Below are 22493 nucleotides of genomic sequence, written 5' to 3' on the forward strand. Positions count from 1 at the left end.
CTGCACCCTCTCTAAGGCCTTAACATCCTTCCTAAAGTGCAGTGCCCAGAACTGGATGCAATACTCCAGTTGAGGCCGAATCAGTGTTTTATAAAGGTTCATCATAACTTCCTTCCTTCTGTACTCGATATCTCTATTTATGAAGCCTAGGATACTGCTTGTTTTTTTAACTGCTTTCTCAACTTGCCCTGCCACCTTTACCGATTTGTGCACATATACCCCCAGGTCTCTCTGTTCATGCACCCCCTTTAGGATTGTACCCTTTAGTTTATATTTCCTTTGTTCATTCTTTCTACCAAAATGTATCACTTCACACTTCCCTGCGTTAAATTTCATCTGCCAGCGTGCCATTTGCCTTAGTTGCTTGCTGGACGTGCATGCTAACTTTCCGTGTTTCCTATACGAGGGCACCTAAATCTCTCTGAACCCCAACATTTAATAGTTTCTCACTAAGGAACGTCTTAAAGAAGGAGAAAGAGCTGGACAGATGGAAAGGTTTGGTTGCTTGTGTTTCCCACAGAATGACAGTGAACAGTAACATAGTATTATCCAAATTACCATTCTCCCATCTGTCTGTTTGTGTTGAAAGGAAAACAAACTCTAAGGTGGCTTTCTTTCCTCTTTCACAGTCTGACATTTCTAACTTTGGTTTCTCGGTTACCAATTGCGGATCACTGTTCACTTAAATCTCACTCCAGGTTTTTTTTTACAGCGATCACACGGAAAATAACTTATATTACAGGGAACAACTGACGTGAAGCAATCTTACATTACAGTAAATGTTGACGCAAAATAATAGAATTAAGGGGTACAAACGAATTAGAATTTTTCTAATTTAATATGGAAATCTCTAACATTTTCAGATCCTACCTGAACTTTCTGCAAGATTCTAAAATATCTTGTAGCTGCAGTAAATAGCAAAACAACCTGAAGCCCCTACAAGTTGTGCTATTGAGTCCTCACAGCCCCTCTTTCATCAGATTAAGCTCTGGTATTAGATTCAAACTTGAAACAGGATCTCTGTTTACAATCTCATTGGAAGGACAGCATTCCCACCAATGTAGCCCTCCCTCAGTAGATATGACCCACATCGTGATATTGAAGCTTATATTGTGAGCTCATGTTTCTAATCTAGGGATCAAACCCAAAACCTTCTGACTGACAGGCTTTCGACCACTTTAGTCTCAGAAGACCAGAAATTGCACGGTCCCCTCTGTGCGATTTCAAAATAAGCATCCATCCCCTTGGAGAACTTGGAAGTTGCTGGGTAGCCTAAAGGGTGCAGGAGGCTGGAGGATCTAGATTCCACCCTGTTTTCTGTCCCTCCCCACCACAATTACCTTCAAAATTGCCGTTTCTACAGGGTTTCTGTGGATCATCCACCGATGTTACAATGGCCAACAAGGAGACCCCCCTGTGGAAATGCCACCCCTTTATATTGATTGGAGCAACTTTCTGCAATCTGTTCCCCTTCTCTCATTGTAACTTGGTAGTAACGGTTGGCATTATCTGCAGCCATACCTTAATGCGCTCATCTAACATTTCTTTGTTCCCTACTTTAGCTGCTAACATTACCCATTTCAAACACGCTGGTTAGTGCTTGTGCTAAAACAATGGGAAAAGGATTGTCTGACGAATATATTGAAGTGCTTGCCCACTAATATTGCTAACAATAATTTCTAGGAATATATTTTTTTTAACTGAATTTTGCTTTGCCTGTAGGGAAATTATTTCCGTCTGTAAACCCAGGCAAGAATGAAACAAAAATGGTTCCCAGCTGTCTGGCCAATGTTTATTTTCTCGACATCTACCTTTTGGAGCCTTTTGCCAATTGATGGTTGTTAGCTGGTAGCTGTAGTTTGATTAACATGACTCCAACCATTCCATATTATGGCTGGCTCTAGGCTGTACTTCAGCTAGTGTTTTGATATTGCGTTGGGCTCCAAGTCAGGATCTCCCACATTTCACATGGTGAAGCGGAACCAGCGCCAGTGCATGTTGGCTCCTGGAGGGAATAACAACTAAACTCTGCGTCATTTTCATGATTACGCAAATGGCTGAAAGAACAACATCATAATGTACGCAATGTCCAGGAATACTGCCTGCACCCAATTCAGTTTATTCACAGGATTGTCCACAGAGTCCAAGAACAGGCAGCAGATCAGGGGATAATTAGGGTTTGTGCTGCTGATGGATTTGTAATAAGCAGTAGTTTGGTTTTAGCAGTGCTGTCGACTGAGCAGGGCCCACAGGCAAAACGACTTAATGGGGTAGACTTCCGCCTTCATTTTCGGTGGTTTTCTCGGCGGTACAGCTGTTTTTTGATGAGAAACTGCCCGGCGAAAGTTTCCCCCTTATTTTTTTAAAGAGTTCCACCCATATTTCGAAAAGACTGCCGGGGAGTAACCGCCCACGCGTACCGCGGAGAAAAGCGCCAAGATCTAAGTTTGGCCTCAACGGGAGCCTATACACACCGCCGAGGAAACTGTCCACGAGAAGCTGCCTGAAACAGGGTGGTTGGTGAGTATTCTGCAAAGAAAGGTAAGTTAGAGGTTTTTTATTATTATTTTAAAAATTCTAAAACAACGATTACCTTAAAAACTGCCTTGAGAATGTTTTATAACTTTTTACATTTTGTTAAGTGAAAAAATATTTTTTAAGTCGTCCCCCCCCTCCCTAGGCCCAACTTCAGCCTCGGACTAAATTTTAAATATTTACCGTCCATTCCGGTAAGAACCGCCCGTTTTCCCTAGTTTCAGTTTTAATTGCCGAGAAACTGCCGAGAATCCGAGTGCAAGATCCATTTTCTTGCCGGACGGTATTTCTTACCTTCATTATGGAAATTTTCGCCAATGTTAGTTGCAGAACCTTAGTGGTGTTTCTGGGCGGCACTCGGGCGATGAGGAGCTTTAGGGGAAGTCTACCCAATAGGTTCCAGTTCCCCGGTACACTATTTGCAATGCAGTGGTTAATGTGTTGACACTGAGTTCCTGTTTGCACTATTTTAACACAGCTGTGAACCCATTTATTTTAAACAAGTTATTTTTGTTAACATAACACCCATCAGGAAGTGAACATAAATATGTGGGGGGGTTTTTATTTCCCGACGTGTTGGGAGTGCGGGGTCTGCTAGCGAGCGGGAAACCCGGTGGTATGGGTTTCCACACCTGCTGTGGAAATTTAATTCCACTATGGCATCTGTCATCATTAACAGGTTCCCCGTATGGAAGTCAGCCTGATTGACAGTCTTGGCTCCCATCGGGCGGGGAACGATCCGGAGGAAACCGCAGGACCAGGTAAGGAGGTCCGATCCCCAATCTCAGGGTTCTGGGGGTTGGAGGGGAGTCCGGTCCTTCACCCACTGGGTGGGATCCGATCTCGCGGAACAGTGTGCATGGTGGTGGGGACGCTTGGAAGGCTGGGAGAAAGCACTTCGGCTCCTCCCAAGGAGGCTCCCAGAGGCTGTTCTCCCCTCACTGCAGTTGTCGGGTTACCCAAGGCCCAGGAAACTCGGCCGGCCACAGTTGAACCTGCAAAGCACGATAAATCCAGGGCTTCCAGTCACATTAACTAATATGTCTTTATTATATATATAAATTACAATGACAGTTGAATATATGACATTAACCTTATTAACCAGTTTCAGCTGTGGCTCTGTGGGTAGCACCCTTGCCTCTGAGTTAGATGGTTGTGAGTTCAAGTCCCACTCCAGGAACTTGAGCAGGTAAATCTAGGCTGACATTCCAGTGCAGTGCCGAGGGAGTGCTGCACTGTTGGAAGTGCCGTCATTTGGATGAGATGTTAAACCAAGGCCCCGTCTGCTCTCTCAGGTGAACGTAACAGACCCCATGGCACTCTTTTGAAGAAGAGCAGGGGAGTTATCCCCTGTGTCCTGGGCAATATTTACCCCTCAACCAACATAACAAAAACAGATTATCTGGACATTAGCACATTGCTGATTGTGGGAGCACATCTGGTCATTCGCACATTACTGTGCGCAAATTGGCTGCCGCGTTTCCCACATCACAACAGTATCTACACTTCAAAAAGTACCTCACTGGCTGTAAAATGCTTTGAGACGTCCGGTGGTTGTGAAAGGCGCTACATAAATGCAAGTCTTCTTCTTTAAACTTCCAAACCGCCTCCTAGGAGTGGGTTGGCTGCCTGCCCCTTGTCCCTCCTCAGCAAAACTCGGAAGTTGACGGTTTGGAGCCAGGTTCCTGATACACCTCGATTTTTGCCCATTTTTTTTGTCCATCCCCACCCGTTCACCCATGTTTAAAATTCCCTTCAAAAAATAGCACATAGAAACCCTCAGGGGTCTTCAGGGCAGCTTTGGGCCAAATAAAGGGCCATGTACAAAAAGAAGAGAAACTGGAACAGTGGCAAAATGGCTTTGGTTTCATGGTAAAACCTGCAGCAAAGTACTTTTATATTCCAGTGCGGGGTTCAAGAGACTGGCACTAAATTTGCCTCCCAATGTTGCACCCCTTGTTGTTTTACACCTCCACCTGCCACTGTTTACCATTAAGTGATGGACAGAAGTAGAGCCAATGAATCCAGTGGCAGCTCCTAAGATTCACAGAAAAATGAGCTCCCACTGCCACTGGAACAAGGAAAGTTAACAAGTCTATATTTGTAACTAATGTATTTGCTTCATGGGTTTTTGTTTAAGAATTCAAAGCAACACCTTGCTATAAAGAACTAGTTGGTTTATTAACAAAGGTTTAACAATCACACTACACATTACCAGTTCATCCACTAGGCTCACAACTGCATACCTCATCGTGGATGACCTAAACCCAACTGACTGGGGTTTTATTGAGTTTTGTGAACATCACGCGACTGGCTAAGCCACTCACATTCAACAGTTCTACAAGCCTTGTGAGCATGCTCATAGGTGCATACATTACAGTAACCACAGCCAATTGTTAGGGAATCACACATTTGCGGTTGGCTGGAAACTTCAAGTGCCTTAGGAGAGGGCACCATCGGAAAACCATCATCATCGGGCAAAGGAGAAAAAAAACTGGGACCGAAAACACTCATGAATGCAATAACACACTGGATGTACAATTTACCAAAATATACCAGGAAAAGAGAGTTTAAAACTAAATCAAAAATATTGCCATAGGGCCCTTACTTTTTCCATTGAGTGCCATATAAGGCAGAGTAATAATTTTAGCACAAGGTTTGATAAAGGAGCAACTGAGGCTGTGGAATATTCTAAATATGCAATCATGTTGATTCCTTAATTTTGGTTTGGTATTTTTAACTATTGGCCCAGAAATTCCGGCCTCCCGGAGTCCGTAAGGAGTGTGTACGGATCCGGGAAGGCATCGCAAAAGCTGGTTTTCAGCGCACAATGCGCATGCGCTGAAAACCGGCTTTTCCGATCTGTCAAGCTGGAGCTTGTTAGATCCTCCGTATATCTGGAGCGAGGACATTTGCAAGGGCAAGATTGCAATATTTACCCATATCTTGCCCAGCAAATGTCCTCAAAACTCTTGCGCGAAGTCAGTGCAAGCTTCAGGACCGGGAACTCGCGTGGGTGCAGCAGGAACAGGTAGGTGCGCATTTTTAAATACTTTTTTACCCGATCGCCCGCGGGAAGCAGCCGGCCGGGATTTCTAAGTCTATATGTATTTGCTTGGTGGACCACTGGAGTTAGAATTGCAATATAGCATTAGCAATTCAACCGTGCCGCATTAGGCATTGCACTGCCTTGTAGCTGTACTTCTTGTGCTCTGATCCCAATGTGGCTCTGCTGTTTGACACATAAACTGTGGGTCTCCATAGCATTCTTGTCATTCAATTCCAAAAGCATTATGTTCTGGTGCGCCAGATGGTGAGCAGTGAAATTTATTATTTGTGACCTTTTCCTAAAATGGCCCGACAACATGATCAGTCTGGCTGGCAGACTGCTGCATTTAGATAGAGGATATCGGATGGCCAGCCATATTTTCAGTCACTGAGTTGAATCACAATTTCGGGTTTCTTTACATAGCAGAATGTTGTTTCATCTATTCAGCTGCAGAAGTCTATATTTAGGCTGAACTGCAAAAACAAACCCTTCAGCTCTGTTTGTGCTGCTACTCTCTCTGGAGCTAAATTGTTGGACCTAAGTTTAAGTGGTGAATCCCGCTCTGCTGTCCCACTCTGTCCTGAATTTCCCTACCCCTGCATCTGCCAGAATTACTGTGGGCCACTGCTTCCCCGCCCGCCACATGCATTTCTCTTACATCCAAACGTGTTCCCACGGATTTCCCAGGGATTTCCCGGTGTACGAAGGTGGTAGGTCTGGGATAGTGGGGGAAATGACCCCAAATGCTCCAAATGGAGATAGAGGGTATGGTGGAGGTCTCCTCTCCTCCATTTCACCATGATACCTCAGGCTTGGCCATGGCCATCAGTGGATGACATTTTTGAATCTTCAGGGCCCTGTGGCCCCTTTAAGTCTTCTATGGGCCTTTTCTTGATCTGGAGCAGTCACACTACATCACTGCTTATATTTTCCTGGGGGGTGGAGTTTTGCAAGCTCCCTCCTGTTGGCTGGAACGCCGCTAGAAGCCCGCCATTAATAGATAATGATCCATATGCAGGAAACTGGATCAGGATGGGGTTGGGACAGGATCAATAAAATCCAGCTCCTAATCTCAGTTATGACAGACGTTCAGAACAGATTATTTGTGCTCCAAATGGCTTGGTGGGTAGATACACTGCTTGACATGATAGAGATGATGTGTACTGAATTAATGAATCTCAGTCTGGGTAGGAGTATGGACCTGACAATTTGCTTCAGTGCCTCTGGACTAGGCAGGGAATAAATATCAACCAGGATCTCCACTCCTTGTTGCTTTACAGTGATCCACTTGCTGGAGAATGTATTGATGTGTGCGTGGAATTGATAAAGCCTGTCTAGTTAAGCTTCTGGTCAATGATGGGGACTCAGCAATGTTGATGTCGTTGATGGTTGGGTTGTCTTTTGTTTGAGATGGTCATTACCTGGCACTTGCAGCCCAAGCCTGGACGTTAAGCAGGTCATGTTGTAGGCTGGCATGGAAGAGTTGTGAATTGAGCTGAACACTGTGAATCGTCAATGAACAGTCCCACTTTTTACTTTATGGTGGAGAGAAGTCCATTAACGAAGCAGCTAAACATGACTGGACTGAGGACACTTCCCGTGAAACTTCTGCAGTAATGTCCTGGGGATTATGAAGACTGGCCTCTGATAATTACAATCACCTTTGTTTCAGACATTACTCTAGTTTCTGCAGAGTTTCTCCTATGACTCCTATCAACCTCAGTTTTGATAGGCCTCCTTGGTGCTATACTTGGTCGAATGTAGTCATAATGTTAAGGCCAGCTACTCTTGCCCCTCTTTTGGCATCTATAGAATTTCATCAAAATGACATGGTCCAACTGAAATTGATCAATTGAAAATTTCCAAACCTAGATAGATAGATTTTGTCCGTGTTGGTGTTGTATCCTCCACGTGAACGGTAGTCCTAAACTCATATGCCCAGTGTGTCTCTTTATTCTGCTTTCATCAACTACCTACTGAATCTAAGCAGAAACCATGTCAACTTTGCTTCAATCACTAATACTGGTAGTGCATTCCACAGCCTCACAACCCTCTGTGTAAAAAGATTCCTCCTGCACTCTGTTCTAAATCTCATATCATCATCCCCTTGCTCCATATCCCTCATCCACTGGACACAGCCTTTTTCTATCTTCTGTGTCACACACCATCTTGTTTTAATGCATCTCTATCAAATCAAATGGTGGTGGACTTTAAAGTCCCACACTCTGCTCTTTGTTCTCTCAGAACTTTTTCCAAGTAATGTTCAACATGGAGGAGAACTGAGATGGTAATGGTGGAGCTTGGGATGCTGGCTGACAAATTCGATTCTGCAAGTAAGACTTTGTCCGACTGTAGCTTGATTAATCTGTGAGTCAGTCCTCCCAAATTTGGCACCAGCCTCCAGCTATTAGTGAGGAGAACTTAGCAAGGTCAACTGAGCAGAGATTGCCTTAGTCTTAGCCTGATAGGATGCCTGGGTTGTTGCTGACAGGTCCATCTGATTTTCCTCCAGTTACTGAACGTCAAAGCGATCATTTACTACTGTACTACTGTGTGGCATTGAGTCAACCAGGTAGTGTGGGACTGGAGTCATTTACGTAGGCCAGACCAGGTAGGGATGGTCGGCCAGTTAGTGGGCGGGTGCTACATGCCACCAAAGCAACTTCTGGTGGAAACTTTCCGAAATTGTATTTGTGAGTGAGGAACAGGCATCTGGTCTCCATGGCCCATTCTTCATTCTCATCCACCCTGACAGGTGGTTAAGAAGCATACGGGACACTTGCCTTTATTATCCGAGGCATAGACGATAAGAGCAGGGAGGTTATGCTTGAACTGTATGAAACACTAGTTAGGCCACAGCTAGAGTACTGCATGCAGTTCTGGTCATCACATTACAGGAAAGATGTGATTGCACTAGAGAGGGGACAGAGGAGATTTACAAGGATGTTGCCTGGACTGGAGAATTTTGGCTATAAGGAAAGATTGGATAGGCTGGGGTTGTATTCTTAGGAACAGAGGAGGCTGAGAGGAGACCTAATTGAGGTGCATAAAATTATGAGGGGCCTAGATAGAGTGGTTAGGAAGGACCTATTTCCCTTAGTAGAGGGGTCAATAACCAGGGGGCAGAGATTTAAAGTAATTAGTAGGAGGTTTAGAGGGGATTTGAGGAGGAATATTTCACCCAAAGGCTGATGGGGGTCTGGAACTCACTGCCTGAAAGGGTGGTGGAAGCAGATACATTCACCACATTTAAAAAGTACTTGGATATGCACTTGAAATGCCGTAACGTCCAGGGCTACGGACCAAGAGCTGGAAAGTGGGATTAGGCTTGATAGCACCTTTTTCAGCCGGCACAGACACGCTGGGCCGAATGGTTTCCGTCTGTGCTGTAAATTTCTATGATTCTATGATTCTGAAGCCACCTGAAATCGGGTGCTAAAGTATCGGAAAATCCAGGCCAAAATTCACATATGGGTTTACCTGACTTCTACTTGATCCCTTTGCTGAGAATTATAATAAAGTGGTGCATTAGAATAAAGTGGAGAATTGAAGCAGAGTTAGATGGAGCTTCTGCGCTTCACCTCCAATGCACTCCACTCGTCACACAATCTGATCCAATAATTATTTAATGTGTTTCCTTGGGACAAAATGGCAACAGACAATAAAAATCCCCAAATAAAACAAAATCACAAGAGCTATTAAGCCAACCTCTCACTTGATCATTCTCAATAAAACACAACTCCCCATCGTCCACTAATGTTTAATGTTTTTAGCCAAATTTTTATAAATGACATGTGTTCTGTGATTTTGAGCATTGCAATCGGGTGCAGGAAGCTGCTAAATCCAAAGGATCCTGTTGGCAAGGAGATCATACCCATGCTACAATTGTCAGATGGCCAACAGTTAGCCTTTATCCTGATTTCATTAAAAACAGTTTTTAGAATAGAACTAAATCAAATAAACGACCTCGAGCTTGTACATGTTTAAAGACGTTTTAGCATGCATGTGATCATCTTTAACCCTTTGAGTACTGTGTGCTTTTAACAGATTCCAACACATCTGCAGCATCTCTAAAACATTGATTTTCCATAAATGTTGATTACTAAATACTACAAAATGCAAATAGAGAAATGTTCAAAATCACTGAATACTTATTGAATTTTTGGTTAATTTTTGCTGCAGTTAAATGCACGTTCTTCCTTTTCTTAAACAGGTCTTAATGCATTCACTATTATCTAGGAAATGTTACCTAAACTTGGAGATCACTGCACTATCAAAAAATTAAATCTGTTTTTTGTTTACTTTGATGTAAAAATGTGACTGCAATTCTGGAAGGATTAACTCACGCCTGGTTCTTCAGTTAGGAAGTAGTTTGTAAATAAACCATTAACATTTGGACACTGCTTCAGTCACATCCATGAGCTTTCCTTCGATGCATAAAATGGCTCAGTATGTCACATTTCATTTTGCTTACTCAATTCAGCAGCCTTTTAAATTATTCACACAAAGTAAACAGGCTTGACTCTCCCGCAATGTCGTGGGAGGGTGGGGTGGGGTTTGGGGGGGGGGGGGCGCTGCTGGGGTTGAGTAAAGACATTTCTGGTACATTAACCAGTCTGTTTAAACTAGCTTTGTTCAAAGCCATTTCCTTTGGAGCCAACTGAAAAGAACATTTTTTTCAAAGTTTAAACAATACATTTTAACTTGACGCAGTTGTCTATGTGTAAAGAATGTGAATTCATAACAATATTATAAACAGCTTTTTCAGGGCCAGTCTGTACACCAGAACGACCAGTTCATTGATTACTCCTCTAGTCTCTATTTTCATTGTGTTTGACTGCTGTTGTCCTGCTCACTGTCCAGTTTACCAATACGCTGCGGTACATGTTCCAGCCATTCGCTGCAGATTTGCAAAAGACGTTTAAACAAAACAGAGATGGAGACAGGCCATTAATACTGCTGCATTTTTGTGGCTATTTATCCAAGCCATTGTATTTCCAGAAAGTTTTTCCTCAATGAATAATACAAGCCAGGAAAGATCAAAAGAATTCAGCTGAAGATTAATTCAGTTGGTGCACCATATGTCTTGTGGCTAACATTGAGTTGCAGAATGGTTTTCCAATTTCAGAACATTTCATGAACAATGATCTATTGTTTGCCTTGTTTGAGTGTATGAATCCTTTGTTTCTCTCTCATTAATCTTCTTTACACTACCACCTTTATACTATATATAATAGAGATAGTAATGTACATTGAGGCTATTTGAGTGTCAGTTTGGTATTATAAGGCCTCCACTCATAAAGCAGCATGAAAATATAGCCAATGGTTATATCACTTTCAGAGTGAAATATTCTGAATATCTGGTTATGAAAGCGATTGAAAGAAACACAACAACTTGTATTTATATAGTGCCTTTAACGTAGTGAAATGTCTCAAGGCGCTTCACAGGAGTAGTATGAGACAAAAAATTTGACACCGAGCCACATAAGGAGAAATTAAGGCAGGTGACCAAAAGCTTGTTCAAAGAGGTAGGTTTTAAGGAGTTCCTTGAAGAAGGAAAGAGAGATAGAGTGGCGGAGAGGTTTAGGCAGGAGTTCCAGAGCTTAGGGCCTAGGCAACAGAAGGCACAGCCACCAATGGTTGCGCGATTAGAATCTGGGGTACTGTCAACGTGAATAATCATACCCTCCAAGAGTCTGGAGGATAGTGTGGTGGATTATGTCAAAGGCTATAGTCAAGATGGAATAGAGGGATAGTGCATTGTGGATGCAGTGACACAGGATGTAACTTGTGAAACAGGCACAAGGATAGCATATAGGGGAATTTTCAAACTTCACACTCAGGGGCGAACAGTGCATCATTTTACAACCATAAATTTAAGTGGTCAAAAAATAAGTTGCGCCTAAATTTCCAATATGCACTACCCAGGCAAGGATCCTCACCAGGACCAGAGTAGGAATCGCAGGATAGCGCAGATGAATACGTGGCTTGAGCAGTGGTGCAGCAGGGAGGGATTCAAATTCCTGGGGCATTGGAACCGGTTCTGGGGGAGGTGGGATCAGTACAAACCGGACGGTCTGCATCTGGGCAGGACCGGAACCAATGTCCTAGGGGGAGTGTTTGCTAGTGCTGTTGGGGAGGAGTTAAACTAATATGGCAGGGGGATGGGAACCAATGCAGGGAGACAGAGGGAGACAAAAGGGAGGGAGAGGCAGGAGACGGAGGGGAGATGGGGGGGGGGGGGTGGGGGGCGGAGAGGCCCGGGGCGAGGAACAGGAAGGGCCACTGTGCGGCAGAATTCTAAAAGGACAAAGGGTGTTAAAAAAACAAACCTGAAGACTTTGTGTCTTAATGCAAGGAGTATCCTCAATAAGGTGGATGAATTAACTGTGCAAATAGATGTTAACAATTATGATGTGATTGGGATTACAGAGATGTGGCTCCAGGGCTGGGAACTCAACATCCAGGGGTATTCAACATTCAGGAAACATAAAAACATAGAAACATAGAAAATAGGTGCAGGAGCAGGCCATTCAGCCCTTCTAGCCTGCACCGCCATTCAATGAGTTCATGGCTGAACATGCAACTTCAGTACCCACTTCCTGCTTTCACGCCATACCCCTTGATCCCCCGAGTAGTAAGGACTTCATCTAACTCCCTTTTGAATATATTTAGTGAATTGGCCTCAACTACTTTCTGTGGTAGAGAATTCCACAGGTTCACCACTCTCTGGGTGAAGAAGTTTCTCCTTATCTCGGTCCTAAATGGCTTACCCCTTATCCTTAGACTGTGACCTCTGGTTCTGGACTTCCCCAACATTGGGAACATTCTTCCTGCATCCAACCTGTCCAAACCCGTCAGAATTTTAAACGTTTCTATGAGGTCCCCTCTCACTCTTCTGAACTCCAGTGAATACAAGCCCAGTTGATCCAGTCTTTCTTGATAGGTCAGTCCCACCATCCCGGGAATCAGTCTGGTGAATCTTCGCTGCACTCCCTCAATAGCAAGAATGTCCTTCCTCAAGTTAGGAGACCAAAACTGTACACAATACTCCAGGTGTGGCCTCACCAAGGCCCTGTACAACTGTAGCAACACCTCCCTGCCCCTGTACTCAAATCCCCTCGCTATGAAGGCCAACATGCCATTTGCTTTCTTAACCGCCTGCTGTACCTGCATGCAACCTTCAATGACTGATGTATCATGACACCCAGGTCTCGTTGCACCTTCCCTTTTCCTAATCTGTCACCATTCAGATAATAGTCTGTCTCTCTGTTTTTACCACCAAAGTGGATAACCTCACATTTATCCACATTATACTTCATCTGCCACGCATTTGCCCACTCACCTAACCTATCCAAGTCACTCTGCAGCCTCATAGCATCCTCCTCGCAGCTCACACTGCCACCCAACTTAGTGTCATCCGCAAATTTGGAGATACTACATTTAATCCCCTCGTCTAAATCATTAATGTACAATGTAAACAACTGGGGCCCCAGCACAGAACCCTGCGGTACCCCACTAGTCACTGCCTGCCATTCCGAAAAGTACCCATTTACTCCTACTCTTTGCTTCCTGTCTGACAACCAGTTCTCAATCCACGTCAGCACACTACCCCCAATCCCATGTGCTTTAACTTTGCACATTAATCTCCTGTGTGGGACCTTGTCGAAAGCCTTCTGAAAGTCCAAATATACCACATCAACTGGTACTCCTTTGTCCACTTTATTGGAAACATCCTCAAAAAATTCCAGAAGATTTGTCAAGCATGATCTCCCTTTCACAAATCCATGCTGACTTGGACCTATCATGTCACCATTTTCCAAATGCGCTGCTATGACATCCTTAATAATTGATTCCATCATTTTACCCACTACTGAGGTCAGGCTGACCGGTCTATAATTCCCTGCTTTCTCTCTCCCTCCTCTTTTAAAAAGTGGGGTTACATTGGCTACCCTCCACTCGATAGGAACTGATCCAGAGTCAATGGAATGTTGGAAAATGACTGTCAATGCATCCGCTATTTCCAAGGCCACCTCCTTAAGTACTCTGGGATGCAGTCCATCAGGCCCTGGGGATTTATCGGCCTTCAATCCCATCAATTTCCCCAACACAATTTCCCGACTAATAAAGATTTCCCTCAGTTCCTCCTCCTTACTAGACCCTCTGACCACTTTTATATCCGGAAGGTTGTTTGTGTCCTCCTTAGTGAATGCTGAACCAAAGTACTTGTTCAATTGGTCTGCCATTTCTTTGTTCCCCGTTATGACTTCCCCTGATTCTGACTGCAGGGGACCTACGTTTGTCTTTACTAACCTTTTTCTCTTTACATACCTATAGAAACTTTTGCAATCCGCTTTAATGTTCCCTGCAAGCTTCTTCTCGTACTCCATTTTCCCTGCCCTAATCAAACCCTTTGTCCTCCTCTGCTGAATTCTAAATTTCTCCCAGTCCCCAGGTTCGCTGCTATTTCTGGCCAATTTGTATGCCATTTCCTTGGCTTTAATACTATCCCTGATTTCCCTAGATAGCCACGGTTGAGCCACCTTCCCTTTTTTATTTTTACGCCAGACAGGAATGTACAATTGTTGTAATTCATCCATGCGGTCTCTAAATGTCTGCCATTGCCCATCCACAGTCAACCCCCTAAGTATCATTAGCCAATCTACCTTAGCCAATTCATGCCTCACACCTTCAAAGTTACCCTTCTTTAAGTTCTGGACCATGGTCTCTGAATTAACTGTTTCATTCTCCATCCTAATGCAGAATTCCACCATATTATGGTTACTCTTCCCCAAGGGGCCTCGCACAATGAGATTGCTAATTAATCCTCTCTCATTACACAACACCCAGTCTAAGATGGCCTCCCCCCTAGTTGGTTCCTCGACATATTGGTCTAGAAAACCATCCCTTATGCACTCCAGGAAATCCTCCTCCATCGTATTGCTTCCAGTTTGGCTGGCCCAATCTATGTGCATATTAAAGTCACCCATTATAACTGCTGCACCTTTATTGCATGCACTCCTAATTTCCTGTTTGATGCCCTCCCCAACATCACTACTACTGTTTGGAGGTCTGTACACAACTCCCACTAACGATTTTTGCCCTTTAGTGTTCTGCAGCTCTACCCATATAGATTCCACATCATCCAAGCTAATGTCTTTCCTAACTATTGCATTAATCTCCTCTTTAACCAGCAATGCTACCCCACCTCCTTTTCCTTTTATTCTATCCTTCCTGAATGTTGAATACCTCTGGATGTTGAGTTCTCAGCCCTGATCATCCTGGAGCCACGTCTCCGTAATCCCAATCACATCATATTTGTTAACATCTATTTGCACAGTTAATTCATCCACCTTATTGCAGATACTCCTTGCATTAAGACACAAAGCCTTCAGGCTTGCTTTTTTAACACCCTTTGTCCTTTTAGAATTTTGCTGTACAGTGGCCCTTTTTGTTCTTTGCCTTGGGTTTCTCTGCCCTCCACTTTTCCTCATCTCCTTTCTGTCTTTTGCTTTTGCCTCATTTTTGTCTCCCTCTGTCTCTCTGCATAGGTTCCCATCCCCCTGCAATATTAGTTTAACTCCTCCCCAACAGCACTAGCAAACACTCCCTCTAGGACATTGGTTCCGGTCCTGCCCAGGTGCAGACCGTTCGGTTTGTACTGGTCCCACCTCCCCCAGAACCGGTTCCAATGCCCCAAGAATTTGAATCCCTCCCTGCTGCACCACTGCTCAAGCCATGTATTCATCTGCGCTATCCTGCGATTCCTACTCTGACTAGCACGTGGCACTGGTAGCAATCCCGAGATTACTACTTTTGAGGTCCTACTTTTTAATTTAGCTCCTAGCTCCTTAAATTCTTTTCGTAGGACCTCATCCCTTTTTTTACCTATGTCGTTGGTACCAATGTGCACCACGACAACTGGCTGTTCTCCCTCCCATTTCAGAATGTCCTGCACCCGCTCCGAGACATCCTTGACCCTTGCACCAGGGAGGCAACATACCATCCTGGAGTCTCGGTTGCGTCCGCAGAAACGCCTATCTATTCCCCTCACCATCGAATCCCCTATCACTATCGCGCTCCCAATCTTTTTCCTGCCCTCCTTTGCAGCAGAGCCACCTATGGTGCCATGAACTTGGCTGCTGCTGCCCTCCCCTGATGAGTCATCCTCCCCAACAGTACTCAAAGCAGTGTATCTGTTTTGCAGGGGGATGACCACAGGGGACCCCTGCACTATCTTTCTTGCACTGCTTTTCCTGCTGGTCTTCCATTCCCTATCAGGCTGTGGACCCTTCTCCTGCGGTAAGACCAACTCACTACACGTGATACTCACGTCATTCTCAGCATCGTGGATGCTCCAGAGTGAATCCACCCTCAGCTCCAAGGATAGAATAAAAGGAAAAGGAGGTGGGGTAGCATTGCTGGTTAAAGAGGAGATTAATGCAATAGTTAGGAAAGACATTAGCTTGGATGATGTGGAATCTATATGGGTAGAGCTGCAGAACACCAAAGGGCAAAAAACGTTAGTGGGAGTTGTGTACAGACCTCCAAACAGTAGTAGTGATGTTGGGGAGGGCATCAAACAGGAAATTAGGGGTGCATGCAATAAAGGTGCAGCAGTTATAATGGGTGACTTTAATATGCACATAGATTGGGCTAGCCAAACTGGAAGCAACACGGTGGAGGAGGATTTCCTGGAGTGCATTAGGGATGGTTTTCTAGACCAATATGTCGAGGAACCAACTAGGGGGGAGGCCATCTTAGACTGGGTGTGTGTAATGAGAGAGGACTAATTAGCAATCTCATTGTGCGAGGCCCCTTGGGGAAGAGTGACCATAATATGGTGGAATTCTGCATTAGGATGGAGAATGAAACAGTTAATTCAGAGACCATAGTCCAGAACTTAAAGAAGAGTAACTTTGAAGGTATGAGGCGTGAATTGGCTAGGATAGATTGGCGAATGATACTTAAGGGGTTGACTGTGGATGGGCAATGGCAGACATTTAGAGACCGCATGGATGAATTACAACAATTGTACATTCCTGTCTGGCGTAAAAATAAAAAAGGGAAGGTGGCTCAACCGTGACTATCTCGGGAAATCAGGGATAGTATTAAAGCCAAGGAAGTGGCATACAAATTGGCCAGAAATAGCAACGAACCTGGGGACTGGGAGAAATTTAGAACTCAGCAGAGGAGGACAAAGGGTTTGATTAGGGCAGGGAAAATGGAGTACGAGAAGAAGCTTGCAGGGAACATTAAGGCGGATTGCAAGAGTTTCTATAGGTATGTAAAGAGAAAAAGGTTAGTAAAGACAAACGTAGGTCCCCTGCAGTCAGAATCAGGGGAAGTCATAACGGGGAACAAAGAAATGGCAGACCAATTGAACAAGTACTTTGGTTTAGTATTCACTAAGGAGGACACAAACAACCTTCTGGATATAAAAGGGGTCGGAGGGTCTAGTCGGGAGGAGGAACTGAGGGACATCTTTATTAGTCAGGAAATTGTGTTGGGGAAATTGATGGGATTGAAGGCCGATAAATCCCCAGGGCCTGATGGACTGCATCCCAGAGTACTTAAGGAGGTGGCCTTGGAAATAGCGGATGCATTGACAGTCATTTTCCAACATTCCATTGACTCTGGATCAGTTCCTATCGAGTGGAGGGTAGCCAATTTAACCCCACTTTTTAAAAAAGGAGGGAGAGAGAAAACAGGGAATTATAGACCGGTCAGCCTGACCTCAGTAGTGGGTAAAATGATGGAATCAATTATTAAGAATGTCATAGCAGCGCATTTGGAAAGAGGTGACATGATAGGTCCAAGTCAGCATGGATTTGTGAAGGGGAAATCATGCTTGACAAATCTTCTGGAATTTTTTGAGGATGTTTCCAGTAAAGTGGACAAAGGAGAACCAGTTGATGTGGTATATTTGGACTTTCAGAAGGCTTTCGACAAGGTCCCACACAAGAGATTAATGTGCAAAGTTAAAGCACATGGGATTGGGGGTAGTGTGCTGACGTTGATTGAGAACTGGTTGTCAGACAGGAAGCAAAGAGTAGGAGTAAATGGATACTTTTCAGAATGGCAGGCAGTGACTAGTGGGGTACCGCAAGGTTCTGTGCTGGGGCCCCAGCTGTTTACATTGTACATTAATGATTTAGACGAGGGGATTAAATGTAGTATCTCAAAATTTGCGGATGACACTAAGTTGTGTGGCAGTGTGAGCTGTGAGGAGGATGCTATGAGGCTGCAGAGTGACTTGGATAGGTTAGGTGAGTGGGCAAATGCATGGCAGATGAAGTATAATGTGGATAAATGTGAGGTTATCCACTTTGTTGGTAAAAACAGAGAGACAGACTATTATCTGAATGGTGACAGATTAGGAAAAGGGAAGGTGCAACGAGACCTGGGTGTCATGGTACATCAGTCATTGAAGGTTGGCATGCAGGTACAGCAGGCGGTTAAGAAAGCAAATGGCATGTTGGCCTTCATAGCAAGGGGATTTGAGTACAGGGGCAGGGAGGTGTTGCTAGAGTTGTACAGGGCCTTGGTGAGGCCACACCTGGAGTATTGTGTACAATTTTGGTCTCCTAACTTGAGGAAGGACATTCTTGCTATTGAGGGAGTGCAGCGAAGATTCACCAGACTGATTCCCGGGATGGTGGGACTGACCTATCAAGAAAGACTGGATCAACTGGGCTTGTATTCACTGGAGTTCAGAAGAATGAGAGGGGACCTCATAGAAACGTTTAAGATTCTGATGGGTTTTGACAGGTTAGATGCAGGAAGAATGTTCCCAATGTTGGGGAAGTCCAGAACCAGGGGTCACAGTCTAAGGATAAGGGGTAAGCCATTTAGGACCGAGATGAGGAGAAACTTCTTCACTCAGAGAGTGGTGAACCTGTGGAATTCTCTGCCACAGAAAGTGGTTGGGGCCAATTCACTAAATATATTCAAAAGGGAGTTAGATGAAGTCCTTACTACTCGGGGGATCAAGGGGTATGGCAAGAAAGCTGGAATGGGGTACTGAAGTTTCATGTTCAGCTATGAACTCATTGAATGGCGGTGCAGGCTAGAAGGGCTGAATGGCCTGCTCCTGCACCTATTTTCTATGTTTCTATGTTTCTATGAAGTAGAAAGATGGCCTCTGTCATCTTTATCGGTTTAAGCCGGTTAAAGGTGCACCACTGTGTTTAGATTGAACTCAAGAGCCTCTCAGGTGGTTTATGTAAGGTGGTTTTCTGCTCATAGTTTCCATTCCCAGGTATGTTTTCTTTCCTTGGTGTCCCATCAGTGCTTTGGAGTTCAGAAACTTTACTAGTCTCATGTTGATGATTTTTCCATATCAAGATTCTGCCTATTTTTGGATCTGGAATGAAGTAACATTCCAGATGTTGACCTTGCAGATGCCTTACCGATTAGAAACAGTTCCAGACATTGATGTTCTGAAGTAAATTCTTTGTTGCATTAAAACAAAGAGATTCTTGAGTTTCCAGTGCTTGCGACAGATCATATTTACTCACTAATTAAAAACAGGTCACCTTGTAGTTCATGCCTTCAAAGTTTAGAATAATTTGTGAATTAACTGTTTCAACTTTTTTTGTTAATTTATATTTAGAAATCCTGAGGAATCGTTTTTATGGCTTTTAATTAATTGCATAAAAAGCAGGTTAGTGACATTTGGAATTCAAGTCTAAATATTACAATCCTGGTGGAGACACTGTGGTCTAAATATTCAATTAGATTTAGTGATGTCTGAAAGCACTCAAGGAAATATGAACTTAATTAGGGTTGATTTCTTAACAGAAAGAAAAATTACTTTTCCGAGCAACAATATTAATAAATGTTTATAAGACCAACTCTAGAATACAGAATAAATTCAAATTCTCTCCACTATAAATAAATATTCTGATGTTTATCTGCTGTGTGCCATATATTTAAATTATATTTATAATAGAAAACTGCCTAACTCAATTCTAAAATTGATAATTGCAATATTCCAATAATATGCAATAACCCATGTATCAGAATGATTAAAGGTGCAAATCTGCAGGCTGATTGATCGCTTGCCCCTTGTCTCGACTCCATTAAAACCAGAAGTGGGTGGGTTCAAGATGGGTTGGGTTCCTGTTTTAGATTTTTAACTTTTTAACCTCCCTCCCGAACCAAACCCACCTATTTTTGGAGGTTAAAATTACACTCTGAATGCAGCATTTTAACAACACTTATTAAAGTACAACACCTTTAACATAGTAAAATATCCCAAGGTGTTTCAAACGAGCATTAGCAAACAAAATTTGTCCTGGAGCCACATAAGGAGATGACCAAAAACTTGGTCAAAGAGGTAGGTTTTAAGGAATGTCTTATAGGAGGAGAAAGTAGAGAGGTTTAGGGAGGGGGGAATTCCAGAGATTAGGGCCTAGGCATCTGAAGGCATGGCCGCCAATGGTGGAGTGATTAAAATCAGGGATGTGCAAGAGGCCAGAATTGGAGGAGCGCATAGTTCACGGAGGGGTGGGGTGGTTATAGGACTGGAGGAAGTTATAGTCTGAGATAGGGAGGGTTGAGGCCTTGAAGAGATTTGAAACCAAAGATGAGAATTTTAAAATTGAGGTGTTGTTGGACCAGGATTAGCAAGCACAAGGGTGATGTGTGAAAAGGACTTGGTGTGAGTTAGGTTATGGGCAGTAGAATTTTGGATGAGCTCAAGTTTATGGAGGGTGCAAGATGTAAGGACAGCCAGGAAAGCATTGGAATAGTCAAATCTAGAAGTAGGAAATGTAGGGATGAGGATTTCAGCAGTAGATGAGTTGAGGCAGAGGCAGAGTCGGCGATGTTACAGAGATGGAAGTAGGCGGTCTTGGTGATGGAGCGGATATGGGATTGGAAGCTCATCCCAGGGTCAAATAGGTCACCAAGATTGCGAACAGTCTGGTTCAGCCCCAGACAGTGGCCACAACATAGTGTAGACTTCATAAGGTAGATTTTCTGATCCATTTCAACATTTACACTGGCATAGTCAAATGTAAAGGATGGGAAAATTGGGCCTATTTCTTGTGAAATGTCTTAAGAACACGATTTTCTAGTGGGGAGTTTACTGAGCTAAGAATGCTCTCACAGAAAATGTGTGACAGCCATATTAACTTCCACCAAATGTACGCAAATTAATGTTATTTTTTACCAGCTGCAAATATGCAGGTTGCTGGGAGCTTTAATTTTAGTTACAGCAACCAAAATTAATAGATGGGAATTCCTGATGGATATTCCTTTTGTACTGAAAGATTTGAAGGAAGCAGTATCTAAGGAGGGATCAGAGGCAGACGTATAGACCACCCCTGCCTTTACTATAGACCAAGGCAGAGGGACTGGGCTATGTCAGAGGAAATACGCCCTTGCCTCCTTTGCTTGAAGAGAAAGGCAGTCACAGGGTTATGCCATCTCCTTGACTGGACCTTCAGACAACAGGAAACTCTTCCAAGAAGAGCTGACACACCATGTTGTGTGTCATGCTACTGTGGTTAGAATCAGAATCATGGAATGGTTGCAGCACGGAAGAAGGCCATTCGGCCCATCGAGCCCGTGCCGACTCTCAGCTAGTCCCACTCCCCTGCCCTTTCCCCGTAGCCCTGCAATTTTTTTCCTTTCGGATACTTATCCAACTCCCTTTTGAAAGATGAAATTGAGACTGCCTCCACCACCCTTTCAGGCAGTGCATTCCAGATCATAACCACTCGCTGCGTAAAAAAGTTTTTCTTGCGTCGCCTTTGGCTCTTTTGCCAATCACCTTAAATCTGTGTTCTGTGGTTCTCGGCCCTTCTGCCAATGGGAACGGTTTCACTCTATCTACTCTGTCCAGACCGCTCATGATTTTGAACACCTCTATCAAATCTCCTCTCAATCTTCTCTGCTCCAAGGCGAACAACCTCAGCTTCTCCAGTCTATTAACATAACGGAAGTTCCTCATTCTTGGAATCATTCTCGTAAATCTTTTCTGCTCCCTCTCTGAGGCCTTCACATCCTTTCTAAAGTGTGGTGCCTAGAATTGGACAAAGTACTCCAGTTGGGGCCGAACCAGTGTTTTCTGTGTCTGCCTGTGAGTAAGTGAGTAGGAGGAAGATGAGGAAGAAGAATAAACAAAGAATGGTACTACCCTGAGCTTCAAGGAAGCCTCCAAACACTTCATCCCTCACTTTGCCTATGGCTTCCAAGCTCTGGATTTGTAAAGTGATCTGTGGAAGGACCTGCAACTGTGACTCACTCCTCCAGTGTGTCACAGATCTCTCCTTTTATGGCTAAACACAGGAAGCCTTCTCCTACAAGCAGATACAGAATGTTGGGATGTTGAAAGTTTAAAGAATACAAACATCGACATCCAAATGGCCACCCTGCTTGTGTGTGAATCAATGAATATACATCACAGAATTACATTCAGTTGCTTTGTGGATATAATTGTAAAGATTTTAGTGCAACAAAGGTTGCATATTTCCATGCCAGTTCAGTTTGCTCTGCAGGAATCTGGCATGTGTGTGCATGTATGAAACAACTTTGCATTGTGGCCTCAGACAAGCTGAGCTGCACCATCTTCCACCCTCCATAAATGTCAGCTCATCCAAAGCTCTGCAGCCTGTATCCTGGCTCGTACCAAATCCTGTTTGCTCATCACCCCTGTGCTCGCTGACCTATGTTGGCTCCTGGTCCAGCAACGCTTCAAATTTAAAATTCTCATCCTTGTGTTCAAATCACTCCATGGCCTCGCCTCTTCCTATCTCTGTAACCTCCTCCAGCCCCGACAACCCTCCGAGAACTCTGCATCCCTCCAATTCTGTGCATCTCAATTTCCATTGTTTCTCTATTGGTGACTATGCCTTCAGATATCTAGCTCTGGAATACGCACCCTAAATCTCTCTGCTTC

The 22493-nt window shown here is 44.0% G+C and overlaps 2 protein-coding genes across 5 annotated transcripts in view; one reads left to right on the plus strand and one right to left on the minus strand.

The window, feature by feature from the left end:
• LOC139228607 (inactive tyrosine-protein kinase PEAK1) overlaps nucleotides 1–3224 on the minus strand; it is a 138319-nt gene extending 135095 nt beyond the window's left edge. For 3 of the 4 annotated variants that reach the window (XM_070859785.1, XM_070859787.1, XM_070859786.1), the window contains exon 1: nucleotides 2830–3224. The gene's annotated coding sequence lies outside the window, so the exon portion shown is untranslated. Of the gene's footprint in view, nucleotides 1–929; nucleotides 2530–2829 lie in introns of those variants that run through there. The other variant, XR_011587588.1, reaches the window with a different exon arrangement.
• The window catches only part of LOC139229001 (PDZ domain-containing protein GIPC3-like), an 88300-nt gene that overhangs the window by 28831 nt on the left and 36976 nt on the right, over nucleotides 1–22493 (plus strand). The window lies entirely within an intron of this gene.

This window comes from Pristiophorus japonicus, chromosome 18, assembly GCF_044704955.1.
Source record: "Pristiophorus japonicus isolate sPriJap1 chromosome 18, sPriJap1.hap1, whole genome shotgun sequence".
Classification (NCBI taxonomy): domain Eukaryota; kingdom Metazoa; phylum Chordata; class Chondrichthyes; family Pristiophoridae; genus Pristiophorus; species Pristiophorus japonicus.